Here is a 15,837-nt window from a genome sequence, read left to right as displayed (position 1 = left end):
ACTGGATTGAAATGAATGAATGGTCGTGTTCCATTGCCATGTTGAGCACAAGACTTGTGAGAATGTGCACTTGAAAGTTTAGAAACTCTTAGTGAGGAAAAAAATAGACATTTAAGGTGTTTTGTGTGTGTGTGTGTGTGTTTTTTTAAAATTATTATTTAAGATTGATTATTTGACATTAGTTTGATTTCACAAACTATTGAACCATAGTACATACAATGGCACTAGAGACCAAACAAAGGGTCCATAGATACATAAAAAAACATGTCTTCATAGTACACAAAAAATTAGTTTTTAGAAATGACAAAGATAAGATTGTACAATTGATAACCTTTTGAGTAGACACATTGGTAAAAATTGTATCACTTATGAGTCTATATACTTATCAAAGAATAGTTTGATTTCACAAACTATTGAACCATACAATGGGACTAGAAACTAGACAAAGGGTACATAGATACATTAAAAATACGTCTTTATAGTAGACAAAAATTAGTTTTTAGAAATGACAAAGATAAGATTGCACAATTGACAACCTTTTGGCTAGACACTTTGATAAAAATTGTATCACTTATGAGTCTATATACTTATCAAAAAAGTGTTTACAAGGACTATCTATAAATCATTAAAACCAAACAATAGATAATCTCTAGTTATTGTTGCAATTGCCTTTGTATCCAATTGAAGAAACTTCTTACTTGCCAGCATACAAGAAACACAAACGCATCAATATTGGTATTACTTGGGAAGACAAGTGTCAATGACCTCTTCCCCTTGTTATTGGTGTTAGAAATTACAAAGAAACTAACAACTAAATAGAGATCAAGTAAACTTTCAACTCAACAAAATTTGACAATATTTCATTTGTATCTTGGACGAGAAAATAATGGCCATCTCAAAGGGAACCCTCAATTCGAGGATTAAGACTATCATCATAAGGAAAAAACTAGCCCAATGTGTTCAAAGCAAAAGAAAACTTAACCCAACCAATGCCTATGCTACTTGTGTTAGCCATAAGAACATGGTGAAATTCCAATTCTATATAAGAAATCTCAAGGTAGATCCCTTGAATCACACTCTCCCACAATAATATCTCACAAAGCAAGAGCAGATAAACAACGTTCAATAAATTGATTTTAGAATTATCTTTTTGGTTAAATGTCTCATCCAATTTATATATAAGATTTGGTTTATGATGTAGCAACCCCATTTTTTAGGTTCATTCTATCTCTATAAACATTATATTTTCAACCAGCATGACCAATAGGAGAGTGAATGTAGCTTTTGGTAGATCTCCTTCAACATGCATTTCTATTCAGCTTGTTGGCCAAGCCCATGCCAAGCTTGATATCGACGGAGATGAGATCAAAAGCCTTCACAAAAATGACAAGTTTTTGTGAAGAATCAACGAAGGTGTTCTTACGACAAACGAAACGTGAAGCGCTACAATTTCTGCAAGGCGAGGTTTGCATGCAACGCAAAAGTCACCTAGCATAAAAAACACAAAGACTTCAAGATTTACAAGGTACAAGTTTATGTTTTTTTTTCTCTCTCTATATTAGTGTGTGTTTACCATGGCTAGCGAGGATATCCCACCTACACACACTTTTGATTTTGAGCACGTACATCAAAGTCCAAACACCACAGGTGCTACCGACCTTAATATTTATGACGATGATGACCTAGCAGATCACGGCCCTGTAGGTATGGCTGCTTTCAAGACTTCGGAAAATCACCAAAGCGTACTTGAACGCAACCTCTCTGCACTAAATGCAAATGTTACAAATCTTACTGAGCTACTTGTGAAACTCACAGACGGCACGGTTCAAGGAACCCAAGCTTGCACAAATGGGGTGATATTCATAGGTTGCGACACACCTCGGATATAAAGACAGTTGTGGAAACAAGTTTATCTCTTAAAGGCAAGGCCTATAAGTGGTGGATGACATTTCCAATAGATCTCGTCCTCCGTGTTGGGCTGCGTTTCAAGCTTCTTTCTCCAAAGTGTTTTTGGACTCCAATGAAGAGGATTTTTTTTTTGGTTAGCATGGGATGCATGCTAACCATGAGAGAGAGGCCAGACATGCATGCCGTATGTTTAGATGAATTCCAAAAGATACAAGGTTTTAATAGGGTTCTTGACAAAGACTATCGTCTTTATGTCAAGACCCAACATCCAAAAACTTTGGAAGAAGCTGTTACCATATACATGTGGTAGTGATGTTTGTGAACACACTAGGACTTCCGGGGCATTTTTTTCGTTCTTTAGGAGGTTTTTCCCCTCGTGCATTGTATATACGCCCATCACTATAGGGCTATCTATCTTTCCATTGCACACTAAGTAATTTACTCTCAAATGTGTGCCTTAAGCTTCCTTCGTCTTCTTCAAGTTGTGTGTGTTTTCTTGCAACCCTAATTCCAACAATTGGTATCAGAGCAGGTTGCATCCTCCTGAGCTTAGTTGCCAGCAGCTCCAACACACGCCTGTTGGCTTTCTCCGATTTCAGTGAGCTTTGACGAGCGTTTGCATTTCGGCCTCCGTTTCCACTAGAGGCAAGGTCTACACAGCAATTTTGTCATTTAGTGCAAAATTTTTGTCGGTGCCATTTTCTGCATAACAGGTCCTATACAGTCTATTTCTGGCAGTTTTCACATCGGGTGCAAACATTTTCCATGGCTGACAACAACATAGATGTGTTCAAGATGTTTGCCGTTGAGGACAGGTTGGATGGGGACAATTATTGTGTGGGCTTACATGATGCAACATGTTCTTGTGTCAAAGGGTGTCTGGAATATTGTGCAGGGTATTGATATACGTCGTAGTTCTGAGGATGTAGGCGATGTTGAGGATGTTGTAGGTCTTGCTGCAAGGAATACTGCTATTAGAGTTGTTTTTCTTAGGGCCAAACAAGCTCGTTGGGATGTAAAGGATGCGCAGGCTGATGCTTTGATTATGTTGTCTGTGAACCGCACCATTACTCCTCACATTTTTTCAGCAAAATTTGCAAAACAGGCTTGGGATATTCTAGTAGGTCTTTATGCAAGCCGCAATGAGGCTAAAATTGCTTTGCTACGTAAAGAGCTGGAATCGAAGATTATGCATGAGGAAGATGATATGGACACTTTCTTTGCTAGTGTCAAGGATATCAATGAGCAACTTATTTATGTAGGTGAAGTCATTTTAGATAGTTCCCTTGTGCAGACTGTTCTTGATGTCTTACCAGATTCTTACCAGACTTTTGCAAGTACTTGGAGACTTATGACCCAATGAAATCCTGAAGTTGTCAAGTTTGATGCACTATGCACATTGTTGTTGCAAGAGTCAATTTCTAGAAAAAACAGGACTAGGCAACGTGCAATTGAACATGCTTTAAATGCTTCTCAAAGAAAGGGTCGTAACAGCAATGCAACCACTTCTTATGGTTCTGCTGCGAGTGGCAAAACTTATGTTCCTAATTTTTCTGCTAGCAGCAATTCGTCTGGGAATTCTGGTGATAGGGGAAAAAAGAAGATGTGTTGCCATTATTGTAAAGCTAATGATCACTTGATCAAGCAGTGTCCTAAGTTGAAGGCCAAAGAAGCTAAGAAGAAAGAGGGTGGTTCCACTGCAAATGCTGGTTCCACTATAAATGCAGCCATTGTTGAGTCTTCTGTGGTGGAAGGAGACTGTGATGCTGATGTTGATGCAGAATGGGCTTTTAGTGTAGAGTGCACTTACAATCCTATTGTCCATGATGTATGCATGTCAATTGCTCCAGGTTCACATGTGTGGTATTTCGACAGTGGTGCTACAAAGCACATTACCTCATATCGTGAATTGTTCACCTCTCTCGAGTCTGTCCCTCATGGGAATTCAGTAACTTGTGCCAACAATGCCTCTTATCCGGTTCAGGGGGTTGGAAACATTGTGCTTACTATTGCAAATGGAAGTTTTTTCACACTTGTTGATGCACATTATGTACCTGGGATCAAGAAGAATCTTTTTTCTGTATTTGCACTTGCTAGACTTGGACTTGTAGTCAAATTTGTGGATGACAGATGTACAGTTCATGATCTCCGTTTTGGTGATGAAATTGTTGCATCTGGTTTTTTGTGCCATGGGATGTATAATCTCACTTTGTATGACAAGTGTGGACAAACTTTTGCAAATGCAGTTGCAGATTCAAGGGCTGTTTCAAATTCAAAACTGTGGCATGCATGTTTTGGGCATCTCAATTTTGCCAGTTTGCTGCGTTTGCAGAAATTTGATATGGTTTCTTCTTTGCCGCCTCTTGAAGCACATGTCAAACATGTTTGTGAAGGCTGTATTTGGATAAAATGCAGCGTTCGAAGTTTCCAAAGGATGGTTCAATTAGGGCCACATGCCGGTTGCAGCTTGTGCATAGTGATGTTTGTGGGCCCATGCAAACTCCGTCCTTGGGCAATTACATGTACTTCGTGGCTTTCATTGTTGATTACTCGAGGCATGCATGGTTATGTCCGCTTAAAGCGAAGTCTGAAGTTTTTATGTGCTTCAAACAATTTCTGGCTATGGCTAAAAATGTCTCAAAATGTACTATGGACACCCTCCATTCCGATCGGGGGAGGAGTATATGTCTCATGAATTTAATGCATTTTTGGCTAGTGGTGGGATAAAACACCAATGTACAGTGCCTTATACACCTCAGCAGAATGGTGTAGCTGAGAGGAAAAACAGGTCACTTACGGAAATGGCACGATGTATGGTCAAAAGCCAAGCTTTGCCGCATTCTTTTTGGGTTGAGGCCATCATGTGTGCCACTTATGTACTTAAGAGGTGTCCTCCAAAAGCTTTGCATTCTATTACTCCATATGAAGCATGGCATGATAGAAAGCCTTCGATTGAGCACATGCGCGTTTTTGGTTGTTTGGCATATGCTTTGGTGTCACAAACACAACGCAAAAAATTGGATGATAAGGCTGTCAAATGTATTTTTGTTGGTTATAGTGTTGAAATCATACAGGTTGTATCATCCGCAAGCAAAGTGTATTCTGGTTTCACTAGATGTAGTGTTTGTGGAAGATTCTGTTCAACCCTTGCTGTCATGTACTAGAGATAGCAATGTAAGCTCACATGACATTTATGACACTTTGTTGCCTCTTTTTAGCGGTGGAAGTCGAATGTAAATTCCAATGAGGCAAATGTACAGCCTATGGGGGTTTCCAAAAATGTTACAGATCAGCCTATTAGTGATGTAGATGTACATGATGTACTTGATGAGGAAAGGGCTGAAAATGAGCACGCTAGAGGTGTGCCAAAATGGCTGGTGCATACATTGTGTGACAGTAAATTGGATGCACCTTTGTCTAGTCGTACTCATTCAGGCTCTGGCCCTGCATCTTATACATCAGATTGTTATGCTTTGGTTGTGTCTAGCTTACATGATCTTGAGGAACCTTTATCTTTTGATGAGGCACAGAATTCATGTTAGGACAAGGATCGTAAGCCTAGGGGGTCAGGGACCCAAGCCAGAGGCTCGGACACTAGTGTGGACTGGGGATCCATATTATAGCTAGGGCTAGGACTCGATCTATAAATAGGGTGGTAGGGTGGTGGATCCATCATCACAGTCTCCTAGGTCTTACACTGGTATCATATGAAAACATGTAGTGCAAAATGACACTCTAAACATCCGTAATGATAAGACTCTTGCTTGTCCATTAACATCGATGTCTACTCCACTGGGTAGAGCTGTTCGATCTTGAGAATAATCATCCAAGGAATACCAACAATTGGGTCTTACTCTAGATTTAAGGAAAGTACCTTAGCCTAGCATGTTCTTCTAAGAAGCTTTTGATACATATTTCGTTGGTGAGTCAGCCTGAGCCAAGGTGCTCTAACTCTCAGCTAGAAATTGAACAAGATGCCATCCAAATTAGTCTTCATCGGTTCAACGATTGAACACTAATTGCCATGAGGGCTATGAGCCACACACGCTGGCTAAGATCCATTGTTAAATCTAAGGTAAGACCCAATTGTTGGTATTCCTTGGATGATTGTTCTCAAGATTGAACAGCTCTACCCAGTGGAGTACACATTGATGTTAATGGACAAGCAAGAGTCTTGTCATTACGGATGTTTAGAGTGTCATTTTACACTACATGTTTTTAGTGCGACGCTCGAGTTGAGTTTTTGACTGCATGGCTATCCATAAGAGCTAGGCATCTCCCTTATGCCGATCTCTTGCTCTCTCTATAGCACTACGAGTGTCTATGGCAGCACAGTTGGGGTAAGACCCAGCGGGTGATTTGGTTTGATCTATTCCCGTTATATTTTCAAGGAAAGAAGTCCGCAATAAACTACCACGCAATAGCGAACAAATTAAACTTTTTAAGTTGATTCCAATCATTCTCTACACGGTTGACTATGTTGGTTACCGTTACCTGCTCGTTAAGCAGTTTCTACAAAGGGTCTTACCTAGGGGTTTGACTACGTAGTTTCTAACCAACGGGTTTCAATTGCGAAGGCAACACCCAGGATTTCCAGTGCAATCTTGCTTGGTTTTTTCTCAGGTGGGCAACGTGCTCCTCTTCATTTGAATACGGGTAAGTGACCATTAAGTTCAAATCTCCAGGTACGCATCTATTGATTTGGTGTTACTCTATTTTTTAGTATGCTTTGCTTGGTTTCTTCAAGTCGTATAAATCTGCTTGAATATTTGTGAGCCATGCCAAGGGCATGACAGAACAAAGTATTTTGGGTCATAGTGTCCAATATACATTATGCTGTTATGAACCCACTTGTCGGGTTTGATTTGGCACATGTTGTCACATGGGATACAACATAGCCTAGGAACTCAAGGAGTTTAGTTTAGCCAATGTGGAGCAATGATAATGAGGGTCCCTCTCACTCGCGTCGTAGAGTGATTGTAGTTACCTCCACACACAAGTACATCTCGTACTTGAACGATGTTCTTTTTACAGACATATTTATTTGAGACATATTCCACATGTGGAGAATATGAGTCTCTCAGACTAACACTGGCGCCTAATTCCTAATGATGTGTCACAATGACGTCCCTACGTGCTGGTCGCATCCGTCCATTTGACCATTTGAAGCACACAGTATCAGGCACAATTTCAGTGTTGTTGGGTACTAAGTACAAACTTGTTGAGATAACAAGTGTTGTGAAACCACCTAAACGGAGGGTCGTTTCTACATATAGCAAAGAATGATACATTCATGAAAATGACTCATGGTTGGTACCTAGGTGTGACTGGGTTGTCACATTCTCTTATGGTCTAGCTTTGCTGCAACACTTTCATGTACGTATCGTGGAAAGTCTCGTCATGGAATTGCGGTTCGTATATGTTTGTATTAAATTAACACAAATCTATTTAGAGCGGCATGGAAATTCATGGACTTTATTCTTCCGCACCCTTTTGCACTGCTCGTGCAATCTCTCTTGCATATTTAGTATGAGTTTACACCCTACCATACAAGGTATTGGCTCAGGATGGGTATCTGTGGCTGGATGGTCTAAACTCTATGAGCTTACTCTAGTTCAACCCGCTTTTAACCTGGTTGGTTGTCTCCACTCCATATCAAATATATGAATGGATACTCAATGGTTAAGTCCTAGTTTATCATCAGTCGTCGTAGACTGTCTGTAAGTGGTTGGGGAAAAGCACCTCACTCTTACTACTGCTATTTTTTGCTAAAGGATCTGCTACGAGCATACGTTAGCACAATGCATTTTGAATGGGCGATTCTCTCCCTATTCTAGAATTTGCCTACGTAAGGTCTTCAACTTTGAACACCTGTTGTGGTGGGGTTGGATACCATTTCCATAGTTTCATAAGTCAAGGACTTAATAGGTGTGCTGAAAAAGTATGTTGGCAGGTAACCTTCATTAGGGGAGAACATGCAGTTCTCTGTGTTCCAAAATGTTCAAAAGTCTCACATAAGGACACACCCTATTCTACATCTTAGTAGCTATGAGCTTTTTAAGATACTCACGAGAGTTGGAAATTTGGCTCACAACTTCATGGAAAGTTGCGCCAAGGTTTTCTTGCATTATTCCAGTACCTTCAGAAGATCTGAAAACTAGTTATGACTTTGGATAACTCTTCGTTGTGGTTACTCCTTTATAGTACTCAAATGAGTTATAAATGGAGTTGCCATTTAGAACCAAGTGCTTGCAAAAGGACAAAAATGTTGAAAATAAAGATGTTGCTCTTGGTTTCATTGATCCTCCTCACTACATCAAGTATCAGTTGGCTTGCGTATGGGATGCCAACACGGAAAACATCAGTGTTCTTATGAAGATACTACCACTTGTGTTTTTGAGGACGAAAACGCTTCTCCAAGGGGGGCGTAATGTCAGGACAAGGATCCTAAGCCTAGGGGGTCAGGGACCTGAGCCAGGGGCTCGAACTGGACCAGTGTGGACTAGGGATTCATATTATGGATAGGGCTAGGAGCCGGTCTATTAATAGGGTGGAAGGGCGGTGGATCCATCATCAAAAAGGCATAGATTATGAACAGACTTTTTCTCCCACTTGTTGTATGACTACTGTGCATTTTCTATGTGCATTGGCAGCTCATTTTGGTTGGGATGTACATCAATCAGACATTGTTACTACTTTCTTAAATGGTGACATATTTGAGGAAGTTTATGTAATGGAGCCTCGCGGTTTTGTCAAGAAAGGACAAGAGGACAAAGTGTGCAGATGTAAGAAGGCTTTGTATGGGTTGAAGCAATCTCCTCGTGCTTGGTATGAGAAAGCTGACACTCATTTGGTCAAATGAGGCTTTCGTAACAGTCTAACAGAAAGCACATTGTATGTAAAGCGTGAGGGTGATGTACTTCTCATCGTGGTTCTTTATGTAGATGATTTGCTGATCATTGGACCAAATGAGAGACATATTGCTGATTTTAAGGCTGATTTGAATGCTACTTTCAAGATGAAAGATTTGGGGTTGTTCCATCATTACCTGGGCATACAGTTTAAGCACTGTGATGGTGGTATTGCCTTGTGTCAAAAAAGTTACATAGAGACATTGCTATGTAAGTTTGGACTTGAGGATTGCAAACCTATTGCCACTCCCATGGAAACAAGTTTAAAATTAAGTCTTCATGATGCTGGTGATCCTGCAAATGTCACTCTTTACCAAATTATTATTGGATGCCTCATTTATGTATGCAACACGAGGCCAGATATTTAGTTTGCAGTCTCACAGGTCAGGAGCCTAGGGTCTAAGCATTGGCAAGCTGTCAAGAGGATTTTTCGCTACCTTAGTGGCACTTTACATCTTGGCTTGTTTTATCCCAAGGGGGGATCATTGCCGCCAAACTTACATGCTTTTTCGAACTCAGATTGGATTGGTTGTTTTGACACGCGAGTGTCCACAAGTGGATTTTGTTTCATGCTTGGGATTTCATGTATATCATGGTTGAGCAAGAAGCAATCTATTGTGGCCACTTCTAGTTGTGAGGCTGAGTACATGGCAGTCTTCACAGCTATGGTTGAGTGTGTATGGCTCAGACGCCTTATGGCTGATTTGGTTGTTGGACAGAACATTGCGAACACTATCTACACTTACAATCAGAGCGCATTGGCAGTTGCGAGGAACCTAGTTTTTCATGCTCGCACAAAGCACATTGGCAGTAGGTACGAGCTTTTCTTCCATATGAAGAACCTCTACAACACAATTTTTAGGAGATGAATCTAATGCAAGGCGTTGCAACGTGTGCATGGCCTAGTTTTTCATGCTCGCACAAAGCACAAAGCACACAATTTTCATGCTCGCACCTACTACAAATAGTGGCCATGATGCCATATGGGTAATTGTAGACCGTCTAACAAAGATGGGTTGATTCGATTTATTCCCACCAAGACTACAATTAAGACATCAAAATTAGCACGATTATTTGTAGAGAATATATATAGACTCTATGATCTTCCAGCTAGTATCATTAATGACAGAGGTCGAAAGTTCGAAAATCACTTCTGGAGAGCTGTGTTTCAAAAGTTTGAAACTACACTTAATCTTAGTACGATTGATCATCCAGAAACAGATAGTCAAACCGAAAGAGTTAATCAAGTGCTGAATTTGCTTATAATAGTTCAAAGCATGTGACTTCAGGGTTTAGTTTATTTATGCTTTTCTATGGTTTTCACACGTTACGGTGGGGTTGGGCTAAGGAGAAGATACAACAAGCAAAGGATTTTCTCGAAGACCATTTTGATATGCTTCGAGTTGCTTGACAGAACGTTAAGCAAGCTCAAGAGCGATATAAGAAGTACGCAGATGAGCATCGTTATCTTGCTACTTTTGAAGGAGACAAGTTTTTCCTTAAAGTTTTGCAGCATTCAGAAAGTCTGAAGATGGGAACAATGGCTAAAATTTCACCACGCTATTGTGGACCGTTTACCATTCTCAAACGTATAGGTCAAGTGGCCTATAAGTTAGCTCTTCCCGAGTACTCACGAGTTCATCCTATTTTTTATGTTAGCTGTTTACGAAAACAGCTAGAACAAAATGATAATTTCATTGACACAGATGTGTTAGTTAATTTTATCGAATTGCCAAGCATCCCTCGTGAACCCGAAAAGATTTTGGATTCTCATGAGATTCGCACCAGAAATCATGTCAAACGACATGTGTTGGTGAAATGGCTAGATAGACCTAAAGAAGGTTCTACATGGGAGAATGTCTCCACACTTCAAAACATTTTCCTACGTTCGTTTTCGAGGACGAAAACGATTCTCCAAGGGGGGGAGGGGGGTTAATGTAAGGACACGGGTCCTACGGGCAAGGCCATCGGCACGACCGGATAGTGTGTACGCTAGGGAGAGGCTATAAGATAGCATGGTTGGGTGGAGACTAGCACACGCATTACTCTCGTCCTTCCACTGAGTTATCCCTGCCTGCATATTGTGGGAGAGAAGATGCACGTCGCACGCACATGCAACCCGCTTTTTCCCTTTCCCAAGAATAGCTATGATACCAGTGGAAGGACGAGAGTACTACGTGTGCTCCACCCAACCATGCTATCTTATAGCCTCCCCTAGCGTACACACTGTTAGACTGTGCCGATGACCTTGCCCATAAGACCCGTGTCCTTACATTGTAATAGGACGAAAGACATCAAACTTGGGATGTAGAAACAATTTAAAAAATCCATGTGGTCAATCTCGCTTCAGACTCAAATCTAACTAGAGCCCTTTCCAAAGCCAAACACAACTTCTAAAGGATCCCAAATCAAGTCTATTCAAAACTTTGTTGAGATTTGGAATTTGAAGTCCATCTATACAGTGAGTATGAACGACAAGCAGTTACTTAATAAATAAGTGTATTATTTGTGAATACATGATCAAGATATGCTAGCAGCCTTCCCATCTTTTAGGCTCAAAAAAACAAGCAGATTTTACTCAGTATCATCAGCTACCACCCATTTACATGTGTGCGTACACGTGAATACTACCCAAAAATTTGCCAGCATTTTGACCTCTAATAATTAGTGTTAAAAGTCCTTTGACCTTAGGTAAGCTAGGGTTGTGCTTGAGGTGAAAACACGGCCCAAGCACAACCCCTTAACGTGCTTGTCATGCCTAATGACTGAGATGCTTGAGGTGCTTGTGATGCTTGAGATGCTAGGACTGTACTTGAGGTGGGAACCTAGCCCAAGCTTGAGGGACTTAAGGGCCAAGCTTGTGGTGAGAACTAGGCCCAAGGTTGAGGGGCTTGAGGTGGAACAAAATTCAAAGCAAATCCCTACAAGGAGGGGGCGAGCCATGCAAGAAGGGGGGGTGGTTGCTTGACCACTCTCTCTCTCCCAAAGGGCACCCCTTTCCTAAGAGGCAAGTAGAACACGTATCAAGCCCCTAGCTAGGTTACCCTCATGGTGTGCCTAAAGCCTATTGGTTGGCCTCCCAAGGGGTACAATGATAAATTATTTAATTTAATTAATTGTTTTAGCATTTATCAAGCCCTCTCTCTCAAAGGGGAAAGGGGACTCTTGTCCCAAGGCTACCCTTGTTGCTTGGTATGACTCTTGCTTGTGATTGGCTAGGCCTGAGGGGTCCAATGAGCTTCAAGAATGAGCTACAAGGGGGGGTCAACCAAAGCAAGTAGGGGGTTCACTGGAGGGGTATAATCTGTGTGTGTGTGTGTGTGTGTGTGTGTGTGTGTGAAGGGCTTGGTTCTATCATCGAAGTAATCCATCACACCATGGTTGCTTTACGCATCAATTTCCAACAAGGGGCTAGATGGAATGTCAAGCCCATGGAAAACAAAGACAAAAATGATGCAAAGGGGAAAACCAATGCCCAAAATTCTTCCCAAGGCACTTCCAACAACAACAACAATCCGTCTAAGGAGAAGGGAATTTACAAAGGAAAAAACAAACTCTCTCCTGGAGAGCTTGAAGCTTTTTGCAAGGACCATAAGTGTTTTAAGTGTGGGGACCAAGGACATGGCTATCGTTCTTGCCCCAAGAAAAATGCTCGCAATGAGACTCCTAGGGCTTCCACCATCGAAGCTCCAAAAGAGGATGCTCATTGCAAAGGATCATCTCTCTCTTATGCTTGGGGAAAGGTAAGGGAGCATGATGCCTTCATCTTGTTTGACCCTTGCTCTACTCACAACTTCATATCAACGGAGTTGGCCATGAAGTTGGGCATTCAAGCTTTTCAGATGGGAGATATTGTAACGGCTAACACAGCTTTCAAGGAACAGCAAGCCTCCACTACTCCCTTGATCGGGAAGTTGAGGCTTCATGTCCAAAGCTATATCGACAAAGAAGACTTTTTCATCTCTCCTCTCCAACATGAGGATGCTATCCTAGGGGCGCCATGGTTTGATCGCATGGCTACCAACATGAAGTTCCCTGAAAGGAGAATCTACTTCACCTACAGGGAAAAGAACATGTATATAGATGCTAGTGAGCATGGTCGTACTATAACACTTGTAAATCCTCCTGCTTTTGATAAATCAATGAAGAGCTCAGTTTCTGCGTACATGATTTTTGTCAAAGAGTCCCTAAAGATCCTAATGTTTCATCAAATGTAAATGGTAGGAATAATGAAGAGTTAGACTTGTCTAATTTTCTAAAAGGATTCCAAGATGTGTTCATCGATGATAACCCTATGGACTTACCTCCAAAACGAGGTGATGATGACCATCGCATTGAGCTCCTTCCAGGAAGCTCACGCCTAACAAGCCTCCTTATCGAGTTTCTCAAGCTCAAAAAGAGGAGATCATGAGGCAAGTACAAGATTTGGTAGACAAAGGGATGGTGACGCCTAGCTCCTCTCCCTTTTGTTCTCGAGTCGTGTTAGTGCAAAAGAAAGATGGTACATATCGTATGTGTGTGGACTATTGAGCACTAACCCATATCACTATCAAAAATAGATTTTCCGTGCCTCGAGTATCTGTTTGATAAGCTACAAGGCTCCACCCACTTCAATAGGATTGACCTCAAAAGTGGCTATCATCAAATAAGATAGTGGATGAAGATATCTTAAAGACCGCGTTTCACACAACTTTGGTGTTTATGAATTCTAGTCATGCCTTTTGGCTTGACTAATGTACCAGCCACGTTCAATTGTCTAATGGAGAAAACTTTTAGACCCTATCACAAATTCATTGGAGTGTCCTTTGATAATATACTCCAAGTCTTTGGAGGAACATAAGCAACATCTCCAAGTGATTTTTCAAGCATTAACGGAGAACAAGCTTTTCCTCAACCAAAAGAAAAGCGAATTTTTCCTTCAAGACATTCAATACTTAGGTCACATTATCTCTCAAGATGGTATCCATATGGATCCATCAAAGTTGGAGGTAATAAAAGCATAGCCTAATCCAAGGAATCTACATGAGCTAAGAAGCTTTATTGGTATATGTGCATGCTATAGACACTTCATAGAAAAATTCTCTCAAATAGCAGGACCATTACATGACTTAACAAAGAAGAACGTTAAATATTTTTGGACTGCAAAGGAGCAAAATGCTTTTGACAAGCTCAAAGAGAAGCCTACCTCCCAACCAGTCCTCATACTTCCAGATCTCTCAAAGCCATTTGAGGTCCAATGTGATGCTTGTGGTGATTTCCTTGGAGCAGTTTTGCTTCAAGAAGGGTATGCCATAGCATATGAGAGCCGAAGGCTCAATACGGGATGAACGTGTCTTGGCCAGTTATGAGAAAGAGCTTTTAGATGTTCTACATGCCCTAGACACATGGAAGCATTACTTATTGGGGACTCCATTCATTCGACGAACAGACCACCAAAGTCTCAAGTACTTCATGACACAAACCAAGCTTTTCGACAAACAAATGAGGTGGGTAAATTTTCTTTTGCAATTTAATTTCCATATTGCTCACATTGTTGGTAAGCACAATCAAGTGACTGATGTACTTTCACATTGCTGGTAAGCACAATCAAGTGACTGATGTACTTTCACGACAACCAAAAGTTAATGCGGTGTCTATAGCTACTTACAATGATCTATCTTCTATGATAGATGAGTATGCTACTGACCCTGACTTTAGAAACATAATGTCAGCCCTTGCTTTGGGGAAGAAAGAGGAATCATTCACCTTGTAGGATGGTGATCTTCTCCACGGAAATAAGCTATGTGTTACCCATTCCCTTCGTGAGAAAGTTATGTATGTCCCTATGCAGGGCATAGAGGCATTCAACCTACTCTTTGAGGAGTAGAGACGTATTTCTATTGGCCTGCAAAAGTGGACATACAAGAGTATGCTTCAAAATGTGTAGTATGCCAAAAGACCAAGTATGATCGAGGGAAGCAACCTGGATTACTCCAGCCCCTTGCCTATCCCAAATTCATCATGGACAAGTATATCCATGTATTTCATCTTTGGATTACCCAAGTCTATCCATGGGAATACGGGAATATGGACAATAGTTGACAGGTTTAGCAAGCAAGCACACTTTATTCCTGTCAAAAAGACTATTACAGCACACCAAATGGAAACTCTCTTCATATCACAGATTTTCAAACACCATGGATTACCAACATCCATCGTGTTACATAGAGACCCTAGAATGAACAGTAATTTTTGGAAAGGTCTCTTTGAAAATCTAGGACCAAGATTGAATTTCTCTTCAGCCTATCACCCACAAACGGATGGCCAAAGTGAGATAGTCAATCTTACGATACTCGATCTACTAAAGACTTATGTTACAGAAGTAGATCAACGATCACAATGGGAAAAGTACTCACTTCTTGTAGAGTATGCCTACAATAATACTGTACATATTTCTACGGGAAAAGCACCTTTTGAAATAATTGAGGGAAGACCTAAAAGTCCCTTCCTACTTAAAGTACATGGGAAGATCTTCGCTTTCGATGAGTATAACCGTGACCTACAAGAATCTTTTCAAGCGATTAAGGAGGCCATATCCATCTCTCAACAAAGGCAAAAAGCTATTGCTGATAAGCAAAGAAGGGCCTTAACGTTCAAATAAAATGATTGGGTTTTACTTAAGTTTCCTAAGGCTCCATTGAGGCAAACGACGAGTAAAAATCCTACGGGCCATCAAAAGTATTATGCTACGCTAGCAAAAAGATACTATGGTCCTTTCCAAATCTTGAAGCCTATCAATGAGACGGCTTACCAACTCAAGTTGCCCAACCATTGGCTCATACACAATGCTTTTCATGTGAGCCTACTTAATCCCTACAAAAGAGATCCACCAAGTGAACCAATTATTGAAGACCCCCCTGAAGTTGAAGACCAAGAAGAGGTGCTACAACCCGAAGCTATTCTTCAGCATGAAGACAAGGTACTGCGACCTGGTAAGATTATTCGACGGTATCTTATTAAGTTCAAAAATTATCCTTTT

This window comes from Adiantum capillus-veneris, chromosome 12 (genome assembly GCF_014529385.1).
Source record: "Adiantum capillus-veneris isolate H3 chromosome 12, ASM1452938v2, whole genome shotgun sequence".
Taxonomy (NCBI): Eukaryota; Viridiplantae; Streptophyta; class Polypodiopsida; order Polypodiales; family Pteridaceae; genus Adiantum; species Adiantum capillus-veneris.
Note: the sequence above shows the minus strand (reverse complement) of the source record.